This window comes from Phoenix dactylifera, unplaced genomic scaffold, assembly GCF_009389715.1.
Source record: "Phoenix dactylifera cultivar Barhee BC4 unplaced genomic scaffold, palm_55x_up_171113_PBpolish2nd_filt_p 000152F, whole genome shotgun sequence".
Lineage (NCBI taxonomy): Eukaryota > Viridiplantae > Streptophyta > Magnoliopsida > Arecales > Arecaceae > Phoenix > Phoenix dactylifera.
In genome coordinates this window covers 215,951-224,683 of record NW_024067701.1, presented here as the reverse complement: position 1 = coordinate 224,683, position 8,733 = coordinate 215,951, and the positions used below count along the sequence as shown (strand labels likewise).

Sequence of the window (8,733 nt, the reverse complement as noted above, 5' to 3'; positions counted from 1 at the left end):
CGAGGAGGCGGTCGGTCTAGGGGATGGAGGAGCGGCAGCGGAGGGTATCCTGGGCCTGGGGGAGCTGGTGGAGGTCATCGAGGGAGGCGTGGAGGAGCTCGATCCGGGCGAGGCCAGCGCAGATCCAGTCCGGGGAGCCGGACTCCGGCTCCAGGAGGGACTGCCAGGATCGGAGGGCACAGATCTCATCCTTGAGTGAGGCGAGAAGGCTTCGGCGATCTGCTTCACGGTCAGTGGGACGGCACCCTGAGCCCCGCGAATCTGAGATTGAGAGCATGATCGAGAACAAGGATTCAGAGGTCGAGATATCGAGATCGCGATTCTATAGAGAGAGAGAGAGAGGCGATGGGTACCTTGGCGGGGGAGAAGGAGGAGGGATCGGGGGCCTGGGTGGCCTGAGAAGGCATGAAGCCGATGCCGGAGAAGAGAGAAGAAGCTCCATCGAACTGTCTATGAAGCATGGCCGCTCTCTCTCTCTCTCTCTCTCTCTCTCTCTCTCTCGCTTCTTGGAAGGGATTTGATCGAGAATCGGGAGGGGGTTAGAGATTTGTAAGGGAGGGGGTTTGAGGGATCGGGAGGGGGGAGGGGATTTGTAGAGAGGAGGGGGGAGGGGGCAAGCGGCGTAGAGAGAAGGAGAGGGGGGCGGCTGGATGGATTAGGGATCGGGAGGAATTTGCAGCGAGGAGAGGGTAGGGGGGATAATGGCCTCCGACGACGCTTTCTAAAGCGTCGTTGGGAGGAAAAAAAGAAAAAAAAAAGGAGATGGCTGCGGTTGGGGGATTTTTTGCTTTCGACGACGCTTAAAAGCGTCGGCCCAAGCTACGGCTTCCGACGATGCTTATAAGCGTCGATGGAACCTTTCACGATGCTTATAAGCATCGTCTTAGCCAGACCTACTGACGGTAAATTTTGGCGCTCAGCAAAAATTACCGACGCTTCTACTTAGCGTCGGCAGACAAAAATCGGGAAAAGTAGTTTTTCCTGTAGTGAGTACTTGACGCCTCAATTAAATATGTGTTGATGTTCCATCATAGCAGATTGATTAACGTCCTCTTCGTTGCCAAATCATCAGATCGGATTTTAGTGACACAATATGTATTCGATGATTAGATGACTTATTTTTTTAATTAAAATAAATATGGTTTTTATAAATGGTGTTAGAAAAACTATTATATTAGAGGCATTTGTGTAAAAACACTATTCTATGAGGATATATAAATAAATATAAATTTTAAGAGAATATTCACGTAAATTTAAATTTTTAGAAGGTATTCATGAAAAAAAAACCTTTTTTTAGCGTGCGTAGGGGTGGGTGGGGAAGGGCGGGTCAAAGGCAGTGTTGGAATTTCTATACGGTATGGTGAAGGATGGGGACTAGAAATTAAAGCAGTACTTGCCCCCTGGACTGACAATTTAAACCCCATTTAGAGGAGCTGTTGGTAGTAGAGATTTTGAAAGTAAAGCTTTCTGAAGTAGAGCTTTATAAAAAAGTTATTTGCTGTTTGGTAACTACATTTCTAAAGTGCTGTACCACTTTAACATGTATTTGGCAAACAAACTGAAAAAGTACTTTTGGTATTACAAAATAACCATAAAGGACATTGCATAGTATTATACAATAGAGTATGATAAAATATAATATGTATTAATATATAAATATAAATATAGTTACTGTAATATAATATAATATTATTATAATATATCAATATAATATTGTATATGTTGCCCAAGATGACAACCCAAGAGGGGGGGTGAATTGGGTTTTCTAAAAATTATGTTTTCTAATTTTTACTTTGAATTGAATGCAGCGGGATGATAAGATGCTACTTACTTAAGCTCTAGGCAATTACAAGTAAAGCAGTGGAAAATTAAGCTAGAGCAATTGTACTATGGCTTTAGGGTGCAATTGATCTAAAATTAACTTATAGTTGTATGATCAATTTTAATCTATGTGAATGGTAAGAATGGAGTGGAAGCTAAGCAAGTTCTAAACAATCACTTATACATCAATAGGAAACAAAGCTAGAGATATTAAACAATCAAGTATGAATGTAAGACATGAAACACAAGAGATAAAGCATCACAAACACAAAGATGTATAGTGGCTCGGTGCACCCCAGCACCTACATCCACTCCCCAAGATCTCTTGGAAATTTCACTATAATCCCTCAGATTACAGCCGGTTGTTTTACAAGCTCACAACCTAACTTGTTGTTTTCACGAGATCACAACGTACTCGGTCGGTTTCACAGGCTCACCGACTAGAACCATCTGATTGTTTTTTCGGATTCACAATCAAACCCAGTTGGTTTTTTCTGGTTCACCAACCACAACCTTACACCGTTGGTTTTCCCTTTGGCTCACCAACAAACCTTAACCCCTTGATTCAATCCGGATTGAATCAAGTTAAAAGATAATAGAACAAGAGTTTAAAACAAATCAAAGCTTCTTAAACAAGCAAATATAACAATGTAAACAAATAGAGTAAAGAGAAGCCCTCAAACAAGTTTTGTAGATGAAGGAACTTGGCTTCTTCTTTACTTGACCCTCTTTTGATTTCGCATGAGGTAGAGGATCACTGAGGCAGCACGCTGTTGGAGAGGAAGCTTTGGAATTCACTCGGATGCTCTTCTTCTCTCACTTTTGGCTTTGAATGGCCCTTTTGTGCTTTTGGAAGGTTTCTCTTGAAGTCTCCTTGAAATCTCTTCCCTATGTGTTATCTCCCACTTCCTTATCTTCTCCCCTTGCTCTCCCCTTGATTTTATAGCTTTAGAGGGAGTGAAAACAAAAATCTAGCCGTTAGAGACAAAAATAGACCCATTGGAGTTGAGAAAAAAATAGCCGTTATGCCTCCCAGCGTGCTCGAGTCGACTCGCCTGAAACAAAAGTCGACTCGTGAATAGTAGTCTGCCGGCACTGTAGCTGAGAGTCGACTCGAGCACTGTAGCGCTGAAGTAGGAGTCGACTCGAGCACTGTAGCGCTGAAAATCAACTCTCTGTCTTTTTGTCTGTTCTCAGTCGGAGTCGACTCGCAGAGTCCCGGAGTCGACTCGAGCACTGTTCCATGAAACTCCAGAGTGCCAGAGTCGACTCTAAATTTTCAGGAGTCAACTCGAGGACTATTCTTTTGAATCTTTCTTTGAATTTGCTCCTCCAACTTGAATCCTTTGAACTTGAAACTTGAGCAAATGAAGTGTAGCTTTCTTCCAACTTTTCTTGAGAGCTTTTGAGGCCTTCTTGTATTTTTCCAACTTGCTATATTTCTTGCAAAACAAATTATCTTTCTTCTTGCAGCACAAACATTAGTAATTATACTTCAAGATTTTGTGATCATCAAAATCAATCTTTAACTCAATCTTTGGGTCATCAGTATACTATAGCATAATAATTTAATATAATATTAAATTATTTAACACAACATATCAATGTATTATGATATAATGTAATATAATATAAAATAATTATGATCATCTCCCCCTTTTTGATGATGACAAAACTTGGAGTATGTGCAATATAAAATATATTGTGTTCTAGAACTAATGCGTAGCTAAGTTGCATGAAGTAGAAAACATATATCTTTAAAATATTCTTTACGATAATGCTTTAGATTTAATCAACTTAACATAATCAACACATAAAGCATTATGAGCATATAACATAATCAACACATAAAGCATTATGAGCATATACTCAGATATTTCTCCCCCTTTTTGACAACATCAAAAAGGTTGCAAGATAATGAAACATTAAACGCAAAGATAATGATACTCAAATATTTCTTTTTCTTATTGTACTCTGATTTTCAGTTAATGCATGTCGAATTATTGCACAAATATGAATCATATAACTCGAGGTAATAATGTCAGAATAAGATTAATGAGCATAGATCAGAGCCAATTAAGATGATTTCAGAGCAAGTTATAATGAGAGCACATCGATTGTGATTCCAAAGATAGTTTTCAAATCAAGTGTAGGTGGAACCTTTTTCAAGTTAATTCAAGAAGTATCAAGACTGATATTCAAAGAAGGTACGAATGAAAATCTAACCCCCTTTTTTTTGAAAGATCTTTAATAACAATTATGAAAGCTTGTTCATTTAAGATCTTTTGCCCAATATATTAAATATATAGCAACATGAGAGCAATCTAATCAATTTTTTTTGAAGTATAATATCAAAACTTATATACGCGAAAATATAACATCATGTTGGATCATTAATTCTTAATAACTTCAAAGTTCTTTTATGATATAAAAAATATTGGGGCACAAAATACCGAAACATGATTCATGCAATTTTTGATACATCTTAGAGCTCTTTTAAAGACTTTCTTTTATTCCTTTAGAGAGAAACACATTTTGATATATATAAAAATGAATTGGCATAGGATTGAAACTCTAAAGAGCAAGCCAATAAGAACTCATTAGTGAATTCCAAAATATTTTCTAATAGAGACAGATGGATTTTTTTTAAAAAAAATTTCAAAACAGTTGATTTCCCAATTAGGTGTATTTTACCATCTATAAATCTATCACATATAGTAGTTACTTTAAATTTCTGTTCATAAGAAATACTGAAAGAAATTTAGCTCAACACATTATTCTCCCCCTCTTTCATTAAACTAGAGACTCTTAAGATCAACTGTTTGAATTGTAATTTGGTTCATGATTGTTGCCCAGTAGATACAACCCAAGAGGGGGGGTGAATTGGGTCTTTTAAAACTTTTATGCTACTTCTAAAACTTTTTGATTAACTATGCTAAGTTGTATAGATGCACAGTGAAAGTTAAACTTAGCAAGGGTTTGATGTATAGACTTCGACTTGATTAAATATGCTTGCAACTAAAGGATGTACGGATAAGAATTAAGCAAGCAATTTATCTAAGTAAGTAAGTGTGTTAGTTAGACAATAACTAGAGGCATTACAAACACAAAGGACATATAGTGGTTCGGTGCACCCCAGCACCTACATCCACTCCCCAAGACCTCTTGGGAATTTCACTATAATCCTACCGATTACAGCCGGTTGTTTTACAAGCTCACAACCCAACTTGTTGTTTTACGAGCGCACAACGAACTCGGTCGGTTTTTCCAGGCTCACCGACTAGAACCTCCCCGATTGTTTTTCCGGGATCACAATCAAACCCTTACACGTTGGTTTTACCCTCGGCTCACCAACAAACCTATCACCGTTGGTTTTCCCTTTGGCTCACCAACAAACCTTAACCCCTTGATTCAATCCCTTGATTGAATCAAGTTACAAGATATTAAAACAAAGTATAAAACAAAACAAAGCTTCTTAAACAAGCAAATATGACAATATAAACAAATAGAGTAAAGAGAAGCCCTCAAACGAGTTTTGAAGATGGAGGAGCTCGGCTTCTTCTTTACTTGATCCTCCTCTGATTTGGCATGAAGTAGAGGATCCCTGAGGCAGCACACGGATGGAGAGGAAGCTTTCGGATTCACTTGGATGCTCTTCTTCTCTCTATTTCGTTTTGGATGGCCCTTTTGTGCTTATGGGAGATTTCCTTTGTAATCTCTTTGAGATCTCTTTCCTAGATGATCTCTCCCACTTTCATGATTTCTCCCCTAGCTCTCTTCTTGTTTTTATAGCTTTAGATGGCGTGGAAACAAGAATATAGCCGTTAGAGACAAGAAAAAGAGCCGTTGGACACAGTCTGCATTTCCTGACAATGTTACCGTTGGGATCGGAGTCGACTCGCGCGATCAGGAGTCGGCTCGCCTGTTGCAGGAGTCGGCTCGTGTTTTACCGGAGACGACTCGGCCACTGTTCCAAATTTGAATTAATGTGCTTGCCTCGACTGGGAGTTGACTCGTCTTAACCTGGAGTCGACTCGCCAACTTCTGGAGCTGACTTGGCAATTTCGGAGTCGGCTCATCCACTGAAGTCCGTGGATCTAATTTTGAATTTTGTCCTCTCGAGTCGACTCGACTGTCCTGGGAGTCGACTCGAATCTCAGAGCCCGAACTCCCGATCCTCTGTCTTTTGGCTCGTCCAGTCTTGGAGTCGACTCGAACTTCCTTGGAGTCGACTCGGCTCTCAGTTTGCGAAAGTTGGTCTTCTGCCTTTTGACGTGAAGCTATCGTGGAGTCGACTCGAGCTGTCTGGGAGTCGACTCGAATATCAGAGGCAGTAACTTGATCTTCTGTCTGTTGATGGTCGCGCAGTCTCGGAGTCGACTCGTGTATTGCGGGAGTCGACTCGAATCTCAGAGTCCATGAAATGCTCTCTGACTTTTTCTTTATGTACCGCTGAGAGTCGACTCTTGCTTTCTTTGGAGTCGACCTGCCAACCATCGGAGTCGACTCGCGTTCCACTGGAGTCGACTCGAATTTCAGACCCGAAAACTGCTCTCTGACTTTTCTGCCTGTGACTCCTAGGAGTCGACTCATACTTTCCCGGAGTCGACTCGGTAAACATTGGAGTCGACTCGAATTCCTCAGGAGTCGACTCGAAGACTATTCTTTCGAATTTTTCCTTTGATTTTACTCCTCCAATTTGAACCTTTTGAACTTTAAACTTGGGCCAAGAAATTGTAGCTTTCTTCTAACTTTTCTTGAGAGCTTTTGAGGCCTTCTTGTGTTCTTCCAACTTGCTATGTTCCTTGCAAAATAAATATTAGTATCTATACTTCAAGGTTTTGTGATCATCAAAATCAATCTATGAATCAATCTTTGGGTCATCAATCTCCCCCTTTTTGATGATGACAAAACTTGGAGTATATGCAATATAAAAGATATTGTTTTCTAGAAGTAATACATAGCAAAGTTGCATGAAGTAGAAAACATATATTTTATATTTTTAAAACATACTTCATGATAATGCTTTAGATTTAATCAGCTTAACACAATCAACATATTTCAATTTAAGCTGATTTGTATTCAATTCAAAGCATAAAGGCTTTATGAGCATATACTTAGATATTTGCATATACTTAGATATTTCTCCTCCTTTTTGACAACATCAAAAAGATAGGGAAACATTAAGCACAAAGATAAGAACACTCAAATATTTCTTTCCCTTATTGTACTCTGATTTGAATGTTAAATTATTGCAAGGATATGAATCATATAACTTAAGGCAATAATATTGGAATCAGATTAGTGAGCACAGATCAGAGCCAATTAAGATAGTTTTCAAGAAGTTTTCTAAGTTGATACCACAGATAGTTTTTCTAATCAAGTGTAGGTGGAATCTTTCTCAAGTTAATTCAAGAAGTACCACACGAACGGAAATCTAACCTCTCTTCAATAATAAGTATGAAAGCTTGTTCATTTAGGACCTTTTGCCCAATCTATTAAGTATTTATCAACCATGAGAGCAAATTAATTAATTCTCTTAATGACTTCAAAGTTCTTTTATGATAATAGGAGCATTGGGGCACAAATATCAAAATATACATTCATGCAATTTTTGATACATCTTAGAGCTCTTTTAAAGACTTTCTTTTATTTCTTTAGAAAATAAGCACAATTTGATACATAAAATAATGAATTTGCACAAAATTGAAGTTCCAAAAAGCAAGCCAATTAGAGCTCATTAGTGAAGTTTAAAAAAATAGATTTTCTAAGAGATACTCAAGAAAATTTAACACATTATTCTCCTCCTTTTTCATTAAATTAGAGGCTCTTAAGATTTGCAATTTGGTTCAAGAGTGATGCATGAGATATACTAACCAAATAACACGCCTCAAGGTGTATCATAAAGATTTTCAGATTTAAATTTCAGATGATACATATTGGAGAGTATTAGAATCACTTTTCATTTAGTATTCTTTCTCTCTCCTTTAGTTATAGATTTATGCGATTAAGTTCCATAAGACCTCTCCTTCTGAAATTTTCTTTCTCCCCCTCAATTGATCATTCCATTTAAGAGTTTAGAATCCTAAGATAATGTTCAATAAAATTGTCAATCTCAAAAATATAGTTTGAGATAAGACAACCTTTATAGAACTCATCTCAAGGAAATTAAAGCATGTCTTGCGATATAAGGAGGTTCATCAAAATCAATCCATAAAATTCAAAGTATCCATAAATAAAGTGTCTTTGGGATAGGATACTGAATATCTAAAGCTCTCCCTCAAAAGATGCATTCTTCTTTAATCATTTTAATTGTTGAATTTCAGATTTTAGTGATGAACGTGAATAACACTGAAATTCTGTAATATCAAGAATGTAGAGTGATCTAGAATTATTCAGAATTTATAGTAATCACTCTTTCTAATCCTTTAAGAACAAGTTATGCTTTCTCCTAATCTTAGAGAAAATGTATAAAAGTATTAATCAGAAAATGATTCAATTGAAGCTCAGTTTCTTTCAAAAGCATTTACATTTTCTTTCTTTTAGAGTCATTTGAGTGAGGTGAAATGTTTCTAGCTTTAAGATCATTCACTCTATTGATGGAAGTCTTTAATAATGTAGGAGAGAAAATATACAGATGATCATTGAGGTATATATATTTATAGAACTCAATTTCTTAATCATAGTTTTTCAGCAATGTATACCTGAAGCACAATAAATATATTTTTTTTTATATCAAAATAGAATCATATATTTAGAAATTTTTGTTTGCAATCAAGATCATCGAAAGACACATCATTTGAACCAATATTAGTATACTTTGAAGATAAGAAATGATGTGTTTCGGATGCGTATCGGAGCAATCATCAAAGGCATCAAAATTAATTCTGTTTTTCTTAAAGTAAGACTTTA

At 37.3% G+C, this 8,733-nt stretch overlaps 1 long non-coding RNA gene across 1 annotated transcript; it reads left to right on the top strand.

The window, feature by feature from the left end:
- The first annotated feature begins 262 nt into the window (after positions 1-262).
- Positions 263-495, top strand: LOC120104960. Its single transcript, XR_005507356.1, has 2 exons — positions 263-299; positions 429-495. It is a non-coding gene; the product is annotated as an uncharacterized LOC120104960 (long non-coding RNA).
- Positions 496-8,733: the final 8,238 nt, after the last annotated feature.